This window comes from Suricata suricatta, chromosome 1, assembly GCF_006229205.1.
Source record: "Suricata suricatta isolate VVHF042 chromosome 1, meerkat_22Aug2017_6uvM2_HiC, whole genome shotgun sequence".
NCBI classification, from domain to species: domain Eukaryota; kingdom Metazoa; phylum Chordata; class Mammalia; order Carnivora; family Herpestidae; genus Suricata; species Suricata suricatta.
The window spans coordinates 59184900-59206313 of NC_043700.1; the positions used below are offsets into that span (position 1 = coordinate 59184900).

General features: G+C 38.4%; 1 pseudogene; it reads right to left on the bottom strand.

Moving 5' to 3' along the window:
• Positions 1–4219: 4219 nt before the first annotated feature.
• LOC115300989 lies at positions 4220–13731 on the bottom strand (annotated as a pseudogene).
• Positions 13732–21414: the final 7683 nt, after the last annotated feature.

The window sequence follows — 21414 nt, forward strand, 5'->3', positions numbered from 1 at the left end:
AAATAATATACTTTTGTCTAACTCTAGAAGGCAACATCTCTAAAACCCTTCAGTTACTAGGCTGATATTAAGCCAGACTCATAAATTAATTAATAGAAAGGCAAATTTATATATATACATATATATATATGTATATCAAAAGATGTTCATCCCTATAGCTTCCTGCTGTCTGCTACAAGAACTTGAAAATGAAGGAAATAATACTGTCCTATAGAAAATCAGCAGTAAGTTCAATCCACAATGATTCAAAGCAAAAATAGAGCAAAAGTCACTTAAAGAGATTTAATAACACATCCAGAGAAAGAAAATATTAGCCATGAAGCAAAGAAAAATAAAGAGGATATTTTCAAAGGCAAATACTGTGCACACTTGCTAACAAAATGGTGCATTATCCTTTAAGGTCTCAACTTGTTGAGTCAATGGATATCAGGTGCATTAGGCTCCCTTAAGTTGAGCATCTTGAAATGTTCAAATCGTGAACCTAAGTCTAAAATTACTCAACAAGCAAACTCCTGTGTAGAGTTTGGCTTTCCATGCAGCTTCCTTGGAAGGAGCTAAAATATTACTATAGGTTAATAAATTGGCCATTCTGTTTATACATCAAGGTTTTGAGTTCAGAGTATAAGTTTCTCCCTTAGAGGAAAAACCACTTTCAGAAAGTTGAAAAACGGGCCTCTGAGTTTAGAAAGCTGAGGACCACGTTCTGGATCATTACAAACAACTCAAATAAAAATCACCCTGAGAAATACATTGGGAAGAAGCAAGAGAACCTTCTTCAGGTGCTACCCTCACTGTTCAAAGGTTTGCCTTGAAATTTAACAGGAAAACACCCACTAATGTTCATCATTCATGTAATCTATGACTCCAACTACTGCTATCAAATACGCTTGTCTCAGATAAAGAAAGAATATAATAAAGTAGTTGTATTCCATTTTGTGCAATGAGTAATTTATCAATAACAGCAGAAATATAATGGCTAAGTTATAAATTTTATAACCCAGAGAAACTTAACTCACCATTTTGATTTAGTTTGAAGACTAATATTTCTTCATCTGTTACTACTGTACAAATTAGTTAATTGTAGCATAATATAGCAAGTATGGGTTTCCTGGTTTTTTTAATGTTATTCTCAGAGATTTAAGTAGCACCTTTGTGATATTTTTTCTATTACTTCCCAAGTAGAGAAAAACTTCATTATCTGGGAATAACATTATTTTTGGCTTGACCTTGTATGGAAGATTGTAATGACACATGTAGCTGTTGAAATGTAAATGAGAAATAAGTTGACCACATTTGGAAACTAAACTTTTACTGCAGCCTTCTGGTCCTTTCTAGTAGCCTAATAAGCTGTACTTAACCTTTGTTTAATACAGAACACTATTAGGTACAAGAGATCTAACTTAATTTCTGATGTTTCATATTAATTACTCTACTTTCAGAGAGGTCAGAATTTAAAGAGATCAGATAGTTAAACTAAAATGTGTATTAAATGATATTCCACTGAAGGATATGTGAAGCATATTTGATTCCCCTTTCTTGAAAAGTGAGTATCTCTCTGTGTAGAATATGTGTAAACTGATGTAAAATATATCCCCAAGTACAGTTCATGACACTCACTGACCAAAAGAATCAAGAAAGCAGTCACCTGGCTTTGAGACCCAAACTTCCAGAATTTACCACATAAAAGTAAAATACAGATTACAAAACTTCTCTAAAATTTGAAAGTATTTTTTAACTTCCTTAACAAAGATTTATCTTCAAAGTTGTAGGCCTTATTTTGGTGGAAGAGACACAAAACCTTGAAGCTTACATTCATGTAAGGAGATAGACCCTAAACCCAATAAATTAAAGTGAATTGACCATCAGATATGATCAACAATAAAGAGGAAAACAAAGGAAGGGACATAAGGGTTTTGGGGTGGCTAGTTTTATAATTTTAGATAGGATACCAAGGAAGACTTTACCAAGCAGAAGACATTTGAGTAAAAAACTGAAAAACATGGGGAGGAAGCCATGCAGACTTGGGGCGATCACTTTCAGCAGAGAGAACAAGAACAAAGTTTCTGAGGTGGAAGCAAGCCCGGCCATTTCAAGGAATAACAGGAAAGTCTGTGTGTCTGGAGCAAGGCCAAGAAGGGAAGGTAGGAAGAGATGTGGCAAGAGAAGAAAGAGGCCAGTGTGAGAAGGAGATTCTGTAGGATCGTCTAGGTAACAAGAAGACTTTGGCTTTCTGCATGAAATGAGAGCCACTGGAAGGTTTTGAGCAAAAGTGCCATGATCTGAGTTATCTTTTAAGTAAATTAAAGTTTCTGTGTTGCGGTGTTAAGATGATAATGAAGGAGTCAAGAGACCCACCATTGAAAAATGCTGGTATTTAGGAAGCAGCTCATAAAATAACTACTGATTGGGGGGAAAAAATGTTTTTGTGTAGCAAGAGTATACAAGAGTATATTATGCATCTCCAGAGGAACAGGGACAATAGGATGTATATATACATGAATATGGAGTCTGAAGCTGGGTGACTTGGCAGGCTGGAGACCCAGGAAAAGCCCGATATTTCAGTTCATGACTGAAGGCAGGAAGAAAGCCAGAGTTCCAGTTCAAAGGCACTCGGGCGGGAAGAAGCCTCTCTTCCTCTAGGGAGTGTCAGTCTTGGGAAACTTCTGTTCTATTCAGGCTTTCAAATGATTGGATGAAACCCAATCACATTAGGAAAGGCACTCTGCTTTACTCAGACCACTAATTTACTTGTTAATCTTATCCAAAACAGTCTCACAGAAACACCCAGAATAACATTTGACCAAATAGCTAGGCACTCCAGGCAAGTCAAATTGACACAGAAAATTAACCACAAGTGCACCCCTTGTCAACTTGGCCTCAGACGCATCTCCAAAATTATTTGGAGATTAAACTATGCTTAATCTCCAAATATATACAATAATAGGTCATAATCCTATCTAACATGATACAACTATCCTGCATAAACTCCTGCAAAAGAAGAGGTAAAGTCTTTGATTGATGTTTACTCATCTTGTAAATTAATACCATGATATAAGTTAACAATGCTCAAATATTATATCATATCAATGCATCTTATGTTACATGGTAAGAGGGTAAAAGAAAACAAAGATGTTTTGTTATGAATTATTTTTTGTGTGTATGCACAGAAATATATTCCTTGCAATATGTAATATGTATACATACAAAATAAGGAGAAAATATTCATGATAATTATAGTTTTCATTTCTGTAACTGATCATATGGTCCTAACTGTTATTATTTATTCTGTACTCCTTTTGTCTTAATCAAGCATCTCAGCTGGTCAGGGTTCTTTACCTCATGGAGTAACTCGGACTTTCATTCTTAAAGGGTCTGGGTCATTGGTAGTCCTGCCTGCAATGTGTTGTAGTTTTTCACTGACCTTAACCACAGGGCATAGTAACATCAAGAAATGTATTCAAACTCTCCCTTACCCCTATTGTGGAGCAGTACACCAATTTCTTCAAGGTGGTCAGGATCAGTCACTCCAACCAGCACAGTGACTATTGATTCAGAGGCCTGAAGAGCCCAAAATATCCAGGCTTCAGTCTTAACTTTCAGTTCAATGAAACCATGTGTCTCCTGGTGGAAGCATTCCTACCTCTGGAACTCAGACCTGTAGGCCAGCAGAGCATAATAAGGTCGTGTGAACAGGAAGCAAAACTTTTGCTGTGAATCTCCAGCAGTAATGATAAATGATGCCGCTGCCATTTCCACCCATTGATTCCTGGACCCATGAAACCTGGATATTGAGAAAGAGCATCATATATTGGACAATGATTCAGAGAGCATGCAGCCTTGTGGAACACTTTGCCCCAGCCTTATAAGGTATTGCCATCAAGCTGGCACTGCAACTGAGTCCCCAATGGCCATTCCAACCTTCTGTCAAGTCAGCTTCTTTGAGGGTGGTGGGAAATACAGTAAGACCAGTGAATTTTGTGAGCATAGAACCATTACATTTTCTGTGAAGTGAGTTCTTTGATCAAAGGCAATACAGTGTGAAAAACCATGGCAGTAAATAAAGCATTCTGTAAGTCCATTCTCAGAAGTCTATCCCCATATCTCTTCACCAGGTTTCCCCGTCACTAATTTTCTAATCCTGTTCCTTCCAAGTCTCTGACCATCCAACTGAACCATTGGCAACATCTCATGCATTGCCACTGTCTAACCATTTCTCCTTTCAAGTAAGGTGGGCAGCCAGATGCACTGTATGGAGTTCTGCCCAATAGGATGATTTCACTTCACTGCTGTCCTTCAAGAATGTCTCAGAAAGGAAAGGGACAGTAGTGCTGTAACTGTCCACTTTCATGTGGTGCCTGCATATCATGCTGAATTATCTGTAAACTAGGCCTGAGTCCCCTCTTCCTGTTCAGCTGATCACAGGGAAACCCCCATGAGGCCATATGTGAAAACTTAGAAGAGAGAAGGTAGTGTAGTTGGAGTGGGGATCATGAACATTTGGGCCACTTCTTCATGTAACTTAGTTGTGCCTTCAAGGCCTGATAAATCTTAATCATGTATATGTCACTCCTATTAGATGATGAAGTACTGCTGTGTATCAACTTTATGGTTTGGTCGATCATAACCCACAGTTCATGATGGGCAGATCCCATGATAAATTGGTGGCCGACAGTAAAGCATTCAATCTCTACCAAGTCCTAAGAGCAGTCTAAGAGCTGTTTCTCCAAAGGAGAGTAATTAGCTGTGAAAGATGATAGGGCTTTGCTCCAAAATCCTAAGGACCCATAATGCAATTCACCTACAGGGGCTCCAAACAGCATCTCTATCAGATGGCAAAGCAGCTTGTACAATAGCCTGGATCTGTTGCAGAACTCTCTCTTATTCTGGGCTTCACTCAAAACTAGCAGCTTTTTAGACCACCAAGTGAATGAGCCAGAGTAACAGACCCAAATGAGCACTATATTACTTATGAAACCGAAAGAGTTCACTAGACATTGAATCTTTTCTTGCTGTAGACCAAAAGCAACAATTTTTTCTTCATCTTAAAAGGGATATATTTCACATCACCTGGGTTGCTCAATCAGTTAAGTATCTGACTCTTGAATTCGGCTCAAGTCATCTTCTCACAGTTGCCAGATCAAGCCCCGTGTTGGGCTCTGCACTGGGCATGGAGTCTTCTTGAGATCCACTCTCCCTTGCTCTCTGCCCCTCCTCCACTCACACACATGTGCACACACTCTCTCTCTCTAAAACAAGAACAAACAAACAAAAAAGGGATATCCCAACATGCCTCACTCCACTGGACCCCTAGAAATTTCACTAAGGTAAAAGGTTCCTGCATTTTTGTGGGATTTATATTCCACACTCTGACATGCAAATATCTTACCATTAAGACTAGAGTAGTTGTTAACTTCTTGCTCACTAGGTCCAAGCAGCATGATGTCATCAGTGTAATGGACCAATATAACACCTTGTGGAAAAGAAAGGCTATCAAAATCCTTGTGAGCTAAATTATAATGTAGGGCTAGAGAATGATACACCCTTATGATAGGACAGTGAAGAGGTAGTGTTGACCTTGACAACTGAAAGCAAATTGCTGCTGGTGGACCTCATGGACAGGGATGGAGAAAAAGCATTTGCCAGATTAAGAGCCGCATATCCAGTACCAGGAGATGTGTTAATTTGCTCAAGCAATGAAACCACATCTGGTATGGCAGCTGCAATTGGTGTCACCACCTGGTTAAGCTTATGAAAATCCATTGTCATTCCCCAAGATTCATCTGTCTTCTGCACAGGTCAAATAGGCAAGTTGAAAGTAGATGTGGTAGGAATCACCACTACTGTGTCTTTCAAGTCCTCAATTATAGCACAAATCTCTGTAATCCCTCCATGGGGGCAGTGTTGCTTTTTATTTACTATTTTCCTTGATAGAGACAGTTCTAATGGATTCCACTTGGTCTGTCCCACCAGGACAGCCTTTACTCCACAGGTCAGAAAACAAATGTGGAGATTATGTCAGCTAAGTATGTCTATTCTAGTGATGCATTATGGAACAGTAGAAATAATCACAAGATGAGTTTGGGGACCCGCTAGACCCACTGTGGGATGGACAGAAGTTAAAATTCCATTCATCATCTGACCTCCATAAGCCTCTACTACTAGACCACAGTGATGTTTTGTCTCTTGGAATCAAATCAGAATCCGTATCTAGAGGTTCCTGAAAGGTCTTGTTGTTTCCTTTTCCTCAATACACAGTTACCCTGGAAAAAGGCTGTAAGCTCCTTTGGAGAAGGCTGGAGAAAAATTAACAGTATAAATTTTTGGCACTGTTCTAAGGTCCTTCCTCAAGGAGATCTGGTCTTCTCTCCATTCAAGGGGCTTTGGGTCTGGCTCAAGTCTGGCAATTTGTTGAGAGACCATACTCTGCTTTTATGAGTCAGATTAAACCTTTGTTAACTTAAACTAGAATTTTTCTGCTCATAAATATCAGGTAATTATTTAGAAAGCATTCTATCTATTTCACTTCTAGGAACACCATGACCAACTAGGTCCTTAGATCTGTGTGAATCAGATTATTCTGATTGCTCTTTTCATCCTTCTCTCCATTACACTAACCACAACTATCTTGCCTTTGGCAATTAAATGCTGCCACTTGACCCCTACGACATAGGGACCCATTACTGTGCATTTAGGTTTCTCAGTTCAGTGTCCTCCATTCCCACCATAAGATCTGTTTTACAGAGAAGAATGGCCACAGAGCTCTTCAAGGATGCTGGGACTCCCCTCACAAATTTATTACACAGAGAAGTGGTGAAAGGTATGACTTCTGAACCCTCCCAGAGGGGGTGAATGGCTCTTAATTCCCTAGAATTTAAATTTCTTCCTCTATATTAAACAAAGGCAGGTCAGGCATTTCTAACTCACTCACTGTGGTCCACCTTTTAGTCCATGTTTCAGCAACAAACTGACACCTATTTACTCCCGGAGCTACAATGTTACATGCAGAATGTCTGCTTATCAGACATCTGATAAGTGTCAATAAATTCAGCCTGATCCAACTTAACAGTTGTTTGACCATTACCCCAGACCCTTAATATCCATTCCCACAAATGTTCTGCAGATTTGTCCTTAGAAATTAGAAAGCTCAGTTACCTTAAAGTATGGCACACCTCTGTGTGAGTCACACTTTGTACCTCATCTTTAGGGTTCTTCCTGAGACTTGAATCTAATTATGTGTCTAGAAGCAAAGATGGTTGGTGGAGGTGGTCCTGAGGAGAATCAGCAATGCCTTGCATGGCAACTACTTCAGGGAAAGCCACTGTAGTTTTTTCAGGTGATGCAGAGCTAATCTCCTTAGTCAGGGTAGAGAGGCCTCTTCAATTAGCAAAGAAGGCTTATCAAATTTTAGAGGTTCAATGACCCCAGTTTCACCAGAGTCTTCCCACATGTTCCTATCCAATTTTTAGGATCCCACTCTTTTTCCATCAGTGCTCTCACTTTACAAGTAAACACTGCAAAACTGGGGGGGTGAACTTGGGTTGTAATTCAGCCAATTGCCAGGTGAGATTCTGGGTTGGATTCATCAGTCTCTCCCTGAGGCTCTGTGAGATAAGGGTCTCCTTTGAGGAATACACAGAAACTTTAAGGTCACTTATACAACTAAGCTGGGAATTTGTATCTCTGAGCTCATCCTTGTCTTTCACTATTTTGACCAGAGACATTAGCCAACCTCATTATATTCATTTGTTTGATAAAAATATCCAATAATAGTTACACATAGTCACCCAGATACTTGCTTCTTATAAGTGTCTGCTTACAGTATCAAATGGTAATATTTTGCATATCTCTGTTGCCAGATCATGCCATAGACTGTTTGCGATCTCTTTACTACTAAAAGTAGAGTCACTGGCATTTTCAAATCTAACCACATTAGAGAGCCAATCCCAGAAACCCCAGAACCAATTCAGAAAACCCATCCTTAAAGTTCTGTTTCTCTAGAATCATTTTTGGTACCAAAAAGTGTATTAGTTGGAGTTCTTAATAGAAATAGAGCTAATAATATATAGTATTAATAATATAGAGCTAATAATATGTAATATATAATATATAGAGCTAATAATATATAATACATATATGAAATATGGTATGTATATGTGTGTGTATATATATATATATATATATCTTAGAAAGGGACAGAAAGAGATTATAAGGAATTGGCTTTCACAGTTATGGAATCTGGCACAAGCCTTAAGACCTATAGGGTGAGTCTCTGAGCAGGAGACCAAGGAAAACCAGTGATACAGTTCTGGTCTGAAGGCTGGTGGGCTTCATATTCAGGAAGAGTTGATGTTTCAGTTTGAGTCCAAAGCCTGGAAAAAGCTGATATGCCAGTTCAAAGGTAGTCAGGCAGAAAGAATTCGCTCTTGCTCAGGGAGGGGTCAGCCTTTTTGTGCTATTCAGGTCTTTGACTGATGGGTTGTGGTTAACCCACATTGGGAAGGAAATCTACCTTATTTAGTCTGCCAACTTAAATGTTAATGTTCAAAAACACTCTCATACACATACTTCCAATAATGGTGCCCTGTATACCTGGGCACCTTTTGACCCAATCAAGCTGACCCATAAAATTTACCATCACAAAGATGTTTTAATGAAAAAAAATTATCAAATTTTCTCCTTCATATACATGCTACATAGATACCGGCCTACTGCATTTTATTGTGCTTCACTTTATTGTACTTCACAGATTCTGCTTTTTTTTTTTTTAACAAATCTAAGATTTGTGTTAACCCTGCATCAGTAAGTCTGTCAGTGCCATTTTTCCAACAATGTATGCTCACTTCATGTCTCTGTGTCACATTTTGGTATTTTTCACAACATTTCAAACTTTTTCATTATTATTATATTAGTTAAAGTGATCTGTGATCAATGAACTTTGATGTTACTATTTTAATTGTTTTGGGGCTCCACAAACTGTGCCCATATAAGATGGCAAATTTAATAAATTTGTGTGTGTTCTGACTGATTCACTGACCAGCTTCTCCCCCATCTCTCTCTTTCTCCTTGGGCCTCCCTATTCCATGAGACCCAACAGAGTGTTGATATTAGGCCAATTAATAACTTCACCATGGCTTCTAAGTGTTCAAGGAAAAATGATTCAGCTTAGGGAGGAAAGCATGTCAAAAGCCAAGATAGGCTGAAAGCTAGGCCTCTTGCACCAGTTAGCCAAGTTTTGAATGTAAAGGAAAAGTTCTTGAAGGATATTAAAACTTCTATTCCAGTAAACACACAAATGATAAGAAAATGAAACATTCTCATTGCTGATACAAAGTTTCAGTGGTCTGGATAGAAGATCAAAGCAAAGCAATCACATTTCCTCAAGCCATAGCCTGATCCAGAGTAAGGTCCTAACTCTCTTCAATTCTAGGAAGGCTGAGAGGTGAGGAAGCTACAGAAGAAAAGTTGGAAGCCAGCAGAAGTTGGTTCCTGAGGTTTCAGGAGAGAAGCTATCTCCATAACATCAAAGTTCAAGGTGAAGTAGCAAGTGCTGATATAGAAGCTGCCGCAAGTTATCCAAAAAATCTAGCTCAGATAATTGATAAGGTGGCTACACTAAACAACAGATTTTCAATGCACACAAACAACCTTCTTTAGGAAGAAGTTGCTGTGTTACACTAGAAAGGAGAAGTCAATGTGTGATTTCAAAGCTTCAAAGGACAGGCTGACTTTTCTTAGAAGCTAATGCAGCTGGTGACTTTTAGTTGGAGACAATGCTCATTTGCCATTCTGAAAATCCTAGGGCCTTAAAGAACTATGATGAATCAATTCCACCTGTGCTCTGTAAATGGAACAGCAAAACCTGGATAATAGTACATCTGTTTACAACATAATTACTGAATATTTTAAGCCCACCGTTGAGATCAACTGCTTAGGAAAAAAGATTCTTTTCAAAATATAACAGCTCATTGACACTACATCTGGCTACCCAAGAGCTCTGATGAAGATGGATAGTGAGATTAATGTTAACACAACATCCATCCAGTCCATGGATAAGAATCATTTCGACTTTCAAGTCTTTTTTTTTAATATAATTTATTGTCAAAATGGCTAACATACAGTGTGTAAAGGTGCTCTTAGTTTTTGGGGTAGATTCTTGTGGTTCATCACTTAATAGAACACTCAGCACTCATCCCAACAAGTGCCCTCCTCAATGCCCATTACCAATTTTGCCCTCTCCCCCACCCCCCATTCACCTTCAGTTTGTTATAGCAGCACTTTCAATAATAGCCAAATCATGGAAAGAGCCTAAATGTCCATCAACTGATGAATGGATAAAGAAGATGTGGTTTATATCCATAATGGAATACTACATGGCAGTGAAAAACAATGAAATCATGCCATTTGCAGCAATGTGGATGGAACTGAAAGGTATTATGCTGAGTGGAATAAGTCAGTTATAAAAGGACAGGTATGTTTTCGCTCATGTGTGAATCTTGAAAAACTTAACAGAAGACTATGGGGGAGGGGGAGGAGAAAAATAGTTATAAACAAAGAGGGAGGGAGGCAAACCATAAGAGACTCTTAAATTTAAGTCTTTATTTTTTTAGGAAATACATTTTGTAAAGCTCTATAGCTGCCATAGATAGTAATTCCTCTAATGGACCTGGGCCAAGTCCATAGAAAATTTTCTGGAAAGGATTCACCCATCCCAGATGTCATTTAGAATACTTGTGATTTATGAAAGAGATCAAAATATGAACATAAACAGGACTTTGGAAGAAGCTGATTCCAATCCTCATGGATGACGTTGAGGGATTCAAGACATCAGCAGAGGAAGTAACTGTAGATGTGGTGGGAATAGTAAGGGAACTAGACTTAGAAATGGAACCTTAAGATGGGACTGGATTGCTGGGATCTCATGACCAAACTTTAATAGATGAGAAGTTGCCTCTCATGGCTGAGCAAAGAAAATAGTTTCTCAAGAGGAAACCTACTCCTGATAAAATGCTGTGATGATTGTTGAAATGACATCAAAGCATTCAGAATATTATATAGTTGATAAAGCAGCAGCAGGGTCTGAAAGGACTGACTCCAATTTGGAAAAAAGTTCTGCTGTAGGTAAAATGCTATCAATGCTACAGAGAAAGGGAGACTCAATCAATGCAAAACTCTACATTACTATCTTATTTGAAGAAATTGCCACAGTCACCCCAACCTTCAGCAGCCACCACCCTGATGTGTCACCAGCCATCAACATCAACCCCTCTACCAGCACAAGAATCACAACTCTATGAAAGCTCAGATGATGTAAGCATTTTTTATCAGTAAACTATTTTTAATTAAGGTATGCACATTTTGTTAGACATAATGCTATTGCACACTTAACATACTATAGTATATTTTCAAAATAACTTTTGTATGTACTGGAAACAAAAAAATTTATTTGACTCACTTTACTGTGCTATTTACTTTACTGTGGTGGTGTAGAACCAACTATCTCCAGAGCATGCTTTACTCAAAACTGATTCATAATTTGCATATTAATTATAGTATATGATTTAAAGCAAATGCCTTCTCTTACAGACATATTAATTTCTCTTTCAGAGTATGCCACTGACATTTTATGATAAAATAGTACTGGGAAATGTTTATTATGATTTCTCTCCAAGCCTGAGAAAGATTTCACAAACTTTTCAGCTAAAAAATATCTTATACATGTTTTTAACACATGAACTAAAATTTTGAATCTGCTTTTAGCCTAATCTTCATATTGCTGATGATACATTTATTTTTTTTATTTTTTCTTTTTATGGAAATAATTCACTTGTCAGAGATTTCACTGAATAGCTTTGAAAATTATATAAAACTGTGAGTTTCTTCAACTATTTGAAAAAGTTCTATAACAGGGGCACCTGGGTGGCTCAGATGGTTATGTGTCTGATTCTAGATCTCCCCTTAGGTCGTGATTCAATGGTTCATGAGTTCAAGCCCCACATCAAGCTCTACACCAATAGTGAGGAAACTGTTTGAGATTCTGTCTCTCCCTCTGTCTGTTCCTTCCTCACTCATGCTCTCTCTTCCCATAAATAAAGAAATAAAGAAATAAATAAGTAAATAAATAAATAATTTTGAAAAAGAAAAAGTTCTATAACAGACAACACAGTAGAGACCAGGGTCAACTGGTGCATTGATCTAATAAAGTCTGATTTTCTTTTTTTAAATTTTTTAAAACATTTATTCATTTTCGGGGGGGGGGGGCAGAGATAGAAGGAGATGCAGAATCCAAAGCAGGCTTCAGGCTCTGAGCTGTCAGCACAGAGCCCAACATGGGGCTCAAACCCACAAACTGGGAGATCATGACCTTAGGCAAAGTCGGACGCTCAACCAACTGAGCCACCCAGGCACCCCTAAAGTCTGATTTTCTAAAACTCATGACCATGTCTCCTAGTTAGCTTCACTCTTTGGTTATTTTTATAAATCATCATTATTTTAATTTCACTTTGCCCAGTAGCAAAAGACTCACATTCCATAATGAAACTATAGTTTTCTTCATTCTTAATGATTATAAATACTTTTAATTGCAGCAGTTGTATGATTATTTTGTCATTAATTTAATAGTTCAGAAAAGTATATTTTAATTGTTGACCCTTTTTAGAAATTCAGTATATACTCAGCACTATAGTCTCAACAACAACAAAAAAAAACTAGGATTATTAATAAAAAAAGAATAATATAGAAATGATGTGAATATAAGTTATTTAAACAAATTGACTAATTCAGAGCCTGTGGAACATATACCATCTTTGAAAATATACTGATTATTCAGAACATACAGACATTTCTGTTACAAAAATCATCATCATTGTTTTATTTCAAATTTATGACATGTATGTGAGCAAATATTTTATGTTCTCATCCTAAATCACCTAAATCCCTATGTATCACCCATAGACCATCAGGGGCCACCTGTGTTCCACGGACCATGCTTTGAGAAACATCACCCTAGAGGTTCATTGCAGACACCCTCGGGAATGCACCAAAAGGCAGGAGGAAGGAGAGGCTGGCAGAACAGGAAGACCTCTCGTTTCAATAAGAGGATTCAGCTTTCCTCCAATTTGCATATTGGGTTGATGAGGACTTTTTTTTAACTTCCAGAAATGTTTCTACTGATTAAGAAATAAAAGTTTAAAAAGCAGCATCACTAAGTTTGTCCAGAAGAGAAAATATGAAACAATTGAAGATATATTACTTGAGCAATATCATACTATTAGCTGATTGTATAGTAGTATCTTCATTGTGTCATGTTCTCTTCTTCAGATGAGAAAAAAAGAAAACAAGGAGTAGGATCTTCTGAGAATAAAAAGCTCTTAAAACTGTACTAAAAAGATCCAGGGATGTGCTAAAGTAAATAACATGCAGCATAGCGAGTAATACACCTGACATGAACAATATAAGGGGAAGAAAAATACACGTAACAGTTTTTATGTTATTTCACTCATGCTCTGAGAAAAGAAAGAAAATTAAGGTCACTCGCATTATACTGTTTCGGAAGTTAAAACGAAATCTATTTAACAGATTGTCTACTGGATTAGCAGGTTTTGATATACCAAACTGATTGTTCAGTAAACTTAACGGATCCGTCACCTTTTTCATCCATTTGACATTTTTGCTCTGATTTTTTGCACTGGAAGACTTTAGAATTGACTTGTCAGAGTTCCAGTCTCTGAACATGCCGTTTCCCAGCCAGAACAACACTAAAAACAAGCATCAACTGCTGACCTTTTAAATTCATCACTCTTTGTAACTCCAATCACAGAAGAATACTTAGGAAAATGTGGCTCTTTCATCTCTGTGTGGTAGTGGCTACACAGCTCTTCCTACAGAAGCTGGCAACCCTCAGTTCCTCTTCTCACTTGTGAGAAATGCTTTGAAAAAGCCATTTCCAGCCAAAGTTCTCAGCCTTCTATTTCCTTCTTTACTTAAAATGAGGAAATGATTTGTAGAAAGGGGAAAAAAAACAATAAAAGGATTCATTTATTGTCTACTTAGCTGGTCCGAATTATCTCCTGATCCACATCTTTGCTGACTTTGGGAACTCCTTGCATCCCTTCTCAGCACTTGACAGAGCCAGCCAGCTATTTTGCAAATTCTCATTCTCATAGCCAACCTGGGAGTTTGTAAAACAAAATGTTAAACTTGCCTCAACATAAGCCAGATACTCAGGCTAAAATTACGACACAGAAAGGAGCCAAGGAACTGATAAAAATCAAAATTGTGTGTGTATGTGTTTAAAATGATGCGTTCAAGACAGCACTGCTTCGCATTACTTATTCTTACATCCAATGACCTTTGTAACCCCAGTTATCTGAGCTACCATTGAAGTGTCTTTGCATTTCCCACATAACCACAGATTAAGAAGAGCTAAAAGGTATCTAGCACTTTCCATGCGCCAGTTGTTGTGCTGGGCATTTTATGTAGATTGTCTTATTTATCCCTCACCTCAACCAATGAGGTAGACACACTTTACAAATGCTAAATGTGGAAGTTAAGTAAGTTTCCTGGAGGCACATAGCGAGCCACAGCTAAGTACAGAGGTTGGATTCAACTCTAGGTAAGTAGAGGCAGCCCACATCTATACCCTCCCATACCGGATAAGGATACTGGAAGGATATTGCTCATTAAATTGCATTTCTTTTTTAGAAAGCCTCATGGGAGATGTCACTGCCAGTCTTAGCATCGAGAATAATTGAGCTTCTTCTAAACAAATGATTATTTTTATCCTTATATTACCTACTGGAAAATGCACAGCACAACTCCTGGCCCTCTTGAAGCAGGAAAAAAATCTTAAGAAGGAATTTACTCAGTAGCATCTTCTTGACATCTGCATTTTGTTGTTTGTCATTTTATTTGTTTTATTTTCAGTGTCCATAGTAACAATGTGAAAGGTTTTCTAGAACAGAAAGGAGGTAAATGTATAATCACGTAAACAAAATTGGGATGATAAAAGTCTAGAAATGTGGGACTCCTGGGTGGCTAAGTTAGTTAAGTGTCTGTCTTCGGTTCAGGTCATGATCTCGAGGTTCGTGAGTTCAAACTCCACATCAGACTCTGTGCTGAGAGTTCGGAGCCTGGAGCCTGCTTCAGACTCTGTGTCTCCCGCTCTCTCTGCCCCCCGCCTGCTCATGCTCTGTCCGTCTCTCTCACTCTCTCCAAAAATAAGCATTAAAAAAAATATATTTAACTGTAATGACATTATTACAGAAAAGCTATCACCCTATGATGAAAACATTATTCCAGATAACTGACACAGTGGATAACTGACAAGTGTCAACACGAGAATTTATTTCAAGAGACTAACATGTTATTGGTAGGATTCCTTCCTCAGATAGTTAAACTTCAATTTTTCACAAAAGAACTTTGCCATCTCAAGAGAAAATTGGAAATTTTAACCTTAGATTTTCTTCCGAAGCTGTCTGGAAAGCACAGAAATGGAGATTGGTGCTGAGGATGAAGGAAAGCTGATAAGACAACATGTTGCTGCTGCTATTTTTTTAGTTTTTCCTTCAATGAGCAAAATAAGTGAAGCATGTTCTCTCTCTCTCTCTCTCTCTCTCTCTCTCTCTCTCTCTCTAACTTTATATTGGAGTATATTTCTTAGCATATAAGTGAACACTTGCATTCCCCCTCTCTTTAAAAAATTAAAATAAAGGGGGCCTGGGTGGTTCAGTCAGTTAAGTGTCTGGCTTCGGCTCAGTTCATGATCTCACAGTTCATAAGTTCAAGCCCTGCATGGGGCTCTGTGTTGACCACTCAGAGCCTGGAGCCTGCTTTGGTTTCTGAGTCTCCCTCTCTCTCTGCCCCTCCCCTACTCGTGCTCTGTCTCTGTCTCTGTCTCTGTCTCTCTCTCTCTCTCTCTTTCTCTCTCTCTCTAAAAAGTGAATAAACATTAAAGAAATTTTTTTAATTAAAATAAAATTGCAGAAAATCCCAAAACAAAGAAACTCTGCTCTTTCTCCTTCCTTTGGCAGGAAAACAAAACAAAGCACTATTTCTCCAGTGTAAACAATGATTTATTTACTGACCATTTCAACAGTGATAGCATTTTATAATTACTTTGAATTCACCAATAATATATCATTATAAGAATTACTGTAATTGCCAATATTGTTCTCATTCCAATTAAAAAAAGGACCACACCAACAAAGTCCCAATGAATAAAGGCTTTCTCTTTCAATATGCTCTGTAGAATTACTATTAAAATCATTAAAGAATAGTGCATCTAGGTGAACCCATGCAGAAAGAAGCTCAAAACTTTATCAGATTTTTCTCCCTCTTCTCCAAATGTATATCCTTTATGGTGTCTTTTTAAATAGGTAAAATTACAAAAATTTAATATTCTGCTTTTTAGACATTCACAATATCCTGTCTGTAACTTTAATTTATAAAAAGTTGACATTTTCACATATTTTTGAATAATATTTATATTGCACTGATCATAATATATCCTCCCAAAAGAACTCATTCTATTTACCCTAGATTAAAGAATACAAAAGTGACTTTTATTTTTTTATTAGAAATTTTATTTTTCTACTATATTTTTTATTTTTTAACATTTATTCATTTTTGAGAGACAGTGACCGAGCATAAGCAGGAGAGAGGGCAGGGGAGGGGCAGAGAGAGAGGGAGACACAGAATCTGAAACAGGCTCCAGGCTTCGAGCTGTCAGCCCAGAGCTGGATGCCGAGCTCTAACTCATGAACCAAGAGATCATGACCTGGGCCGATGGATGTTTTACCAACTGAGCCACCCAGGAGTCCCATTTTTATTAGAAATTTTCTTAGGTAGAATTAAACCCACAGCGAAAAAAAATCATGATTAAATCTGTTTAAAAGAACAATAAAAGTTCTGAGATGAGGTATTAGCCTTTAGTTCAGTATTTTCCTTGGGTGGCTTACATCTGGATTCTAAACCTTATTTTCATCTAATTTAATTAAAGTGTTCAGCTGAGAATATTTTCAGTGAATGTAAAATAAAGAAAATGTGTCTGAGGATCCACTGACCATTTATCATCCAATTTCTCCCAGATCCTTGGAATGAAGGTCAATGAATCGCCTGAGACCTTCCCATCGTTCACATTTTCTACCAAAACAAATTGATCCCAAGTTTCTTACAAAAAGGAGTAAGCAGACACAGCCCAGACCAAATTCCTCCACTGGAATGGGTACTAAGTAGCTATCTAGAAATTCAGCCTGCTACAACAGATACGCCAAACCCAACGTGTCTTTTTTCCTTTCTAAACTCATCTCTCTCTCTTAAAGACTGACTTATTTTCTTTACTGAAGCTCTTAGATTAGAAACTTGCCTGGAGAGAATTCAAGCCTGGGCTGAATATGGCGGGCATGGGCGTGTCGAGACATCGCTTCGCTGACCGACCACTGAAACAAACGCTACCTGTGGATGACCACAGCAGTTGTTTAATAAGCTCAGCATCGCACGCTGAGCAATTTCTGATGGGGAACGAAGATTCCGCTTGAAATGGCTGGGGGCTTTCGACAAGCAAAATGTAATTATCTCAACTGAAATCCAGCTGACATCTCAAACAACAAATACCAGGGGATCGTTAAGGATCAGATGCTTCATTGTATGTCAGTGCTTCTGCCTTCAGCATCCTCTGCTCCCTGCCCCCCAACGTGGAGAGAACCAACACCTCACACTGAGCCGCGAGCACCGCTTAGTTTCCCTGCCAATTCCTGCCAGGTTTATACTAACAGAGTAACTGAGACAAGTATCCAAATAGTTTAGGCCAAATGCATTTTGATTCCTTCCAAATTAAAAGGTTTATATAATATTTATAGAACTAGAATTCTGCCTTGCTGCCCTTCCTATCCCAGACAAAACCAGTTTCCCTTCTTTTTAAAGTATACAATTAGAGATAGGATATCTCAGATTGGTCTTTCTCTGGCGCCCGATGAAGACACTTTCATTTAATTTATGTCTTTTGTAAGTTAATATTTTCAGAAAGAATTCTTGGGAATTTCAGCCATAGACCCTGGTTTTTTGGGGCAGAAACAAAGTGAACAGATGAAAAGTAGGAGATGATCAGAGCAGATTTGGTCTCAGGATTTTCAGTGCCTTGAGTTAGTGACCACAATCACTAAGAAGCACTCTTAACCCTCTAAAAAAAAAGGAACTTTTAAAGAATATTTTGATGTAGAGGTAGAAAAGATCTCTCAGGGGTTGGCTGGGTGGCTCAATGGGTTGAGTATCTGACCTCAGCTCAGGTCATGATCTCCTGGCTCAACTTGCGAGGTTGAGCCTGCATCAGAGTCAGTGCTGTCACACAGAGTCTTCTTTGGATCTTCTGTCCCCTTCTCTCTCTTCCCCTTCCCTACTTGCACTCTCTCTCTCTCCAAAGTAAATGAATCTTAAAAAAGAAAAAGATCTCTCAGTTTTATTATCTTTTCATAGTGAAGGCATATTTCTTACAGCATATGTATCATACGTATTGCCCATTTTAATTTTCAATATTTCAGCTCATGTTGGCTACCTTTCCCTAGGAATATCTTTTATAATCATTCTTGGCTGTTAGAAATATTTCCTTGATGGGGCGCCTGGGTGGCTCAGTCAGTTAAGCGGCCAACTTCAGCTCAGGTCATGATATCACAGTTCGTGGTTCGAGCCCTTGCATCAGGCTCTGTGCTGACCTTTTGCTCTGAGCCTGGAGCCTGCTTCTGATTCTGTGTCTCCCTCTCTCTCTGACTGTCCCCTGCTCATGCTCTGTGTGTCTCTCTCTCAAAAATAAATAAAAGTTAAGAAAAAAAATTTTTTAAGAATTTTTCCTTGATACTTAGCTCCCTTTTTCCTTTGTTTAGCTTCATGGTATTAGTTTTAATTACACCCCATTAGACTTCTCTAAATAACTCTTTCCTTTACCCCTTGATCCATCACGGGAAAACACTTTTACTTGCCAGACAAATCTATCATTCTCCTTCTCATCACTTTTCTACTTCTAATCCTCTCTCTGCTGCTCCTTTAAAGACAGTGACCATTAGCTCTTTCTGGTACTCATTGCCTCAGCATAACTATTAACACCATGAAATTGGTTGAATGATAAATAATACGGTTACCTTAATATAGCACACAATGTACTTGAGGTCACTCTCACACTGTGCAAACGGTTATGAAACTGAACATAATGGTTACCCTTTTATGCTCTACATATTTTTTTAATGTTATCTTTTTTTATTTTTGACAGAAAGAGAGAACGTGAGCTGGGGAGGTGTGGGAAGGGGGTGGTACAGAGGATCTGAAGTGGGGTCTGCCCTGATTTATGCTGTACTTTATAATATTTATCACAATGCTAATATAGTTAGTATTAATTATATTACTATTTCTTTCATGTCTGATTTCTGCTTTAGACTGAAGTTTCATCTGATCTTTTCCACCATCCTCAGGACCAGCACAGTGGCCATACCTAATAGGTATTTAACAAATATTTGCTGAGTAAAGAAGTAAATGACTTTGGATCTCAGAAACTCAGAGAGCCTGCGTGCGTCACTGCAAACTCCTTCATCATCGCCATATCACCCCAACCTCACCAACCTCGTGTCTGGTTTGGTTTGGTTTTATAAAATTATTTGTCCTCTGACTATTGGTCGGAATCTGGCTAATTATCAACCAACTTCATTCTAACTTCCCTGTGTTCTGAAATTAAGCTCAAAAGAATTTGTGGTCTTGGGTTACTATTTGTCAACTATTCAGTTGGATGAGCACATCTAGAAATCCCAGATCCTATAAGCAGAATTAATCTTATGTAAAATCCTTATTTATAATCCACCCATTCACAGCACAGAATCCTAGATTTTATTCTTCCCAAACTGGCAAATGACATTTCACTGAATATATCCATCTCCAGTAGCCCTTTTCTTTACACCCTTTTCAAGATCCTGTATTGATTCCATCCCAAACTGAGAAATGTATTTGTTTAATCTGACTGCCTTGCCTAAATTATGTGCTCTTTCTCTCTTCCATTCATTGCCAGACTCTTTAAATTAGAGGCACCTGGGTGGCTTGGTCAGTTGTATGCCTGACTCTTGATTTGAGCTTTAGGTCCTGATCTCACAGTTGGTGGGATGGAGCCCTGAATCAAGCTCTGTGCTGACAGCATGGAGCCTGTTTGGGATTCTCTCTCTCTCTCTCTCTCTCTCTATCTCTATCTCTCTCTCTGCCCCTATCTCGGTCACACACTCTCTCTCAAAATAAATGAATAAACATTTTTAAAAATAAAGATAGACTCATGATCTAACCTCTAATTGAAAATTTCCACTGAGATATTCTGCTACCAGCTCACCTGGGACATATTGGACACTGTTGCCCATTGTCTTCTGGTTTCCAACTAGCTTTCTTCTCCATCAATACTACCACCACAAAGTTCTTTCAATCAACAAGACTCAAGACTCTAACACGGTCTTTGGGTCAACCCTCTCCTTCATCCACTTGGTCTGATTAACCAAGCCTTTCATTCTCTTTCTGAAGAGTTTCAGATCCATTACTTTATCTTCATCCCCACTGATGACAGCCCAGTGGCTGACCCTTATCTTCTAATGCCTGGAAACTATTACATAAGAGTTCCTTAGAGAAGCCTCATAGATTTTAGTTCACCCTGCTTATTTAAATGTTACCTTCATCATGTACAAAGCATCATTCCTGACTTCAACTTCTGTTGCTATTCTCATTTTCCCCTATTTTTTAAGTTTATTTATTTTGAGAGAGAGGGAGAGAGCACACCAATGAGGGGCAAAGAGAGAGAGAAGAAAGAGAGAGAATCCCAAACAGGTTCTGCATTGTCAGTGCAGAGTCAAACATGGGACTCAATCCCCTGAACCATGAGATCATGACCTGAGCCAAAGTAGAGTCCTACACTTAACCGATTGAGCCACCCAGGCACCGCTCTCATTTTTCCTCTCCCTTCTCAGGTACTCTAGGCTGCCTCTTTGAACTCATTCCCTTCATGCCCCAGGATCTTGCTCCCTTCAGCCCCACTGGCATAACTCTACCCCAGGATGTGGGTAGTTACTCTTTCTTCTAACTAAAAAGCACTCAGAGCTTGCTCCTGGAGTGCTCAGTTTTCTGCTTGCCTTACCAAAAAAGACTCTATCTTATTCTCTATAACTTTTTACCCCCAACATTGACTTACTGCCTATTTATGATGTATTTGTATGTTTACTGTTTCTGCACCCTACTGTCTAGGATGCAAACTTTATGAAAAAACTTTCATTTTTAAATTTTTTTAAATGTTTTTATTTTTGAGAGACAGAGCAAGACAGTGCGAGCAGGGGAGGTTAGAAAGAGAGAGGGAGACACAGAATCTGAAGCAGGCTCCAGGCTCTGAGCTGTCGGCACAGAGCCTAATGC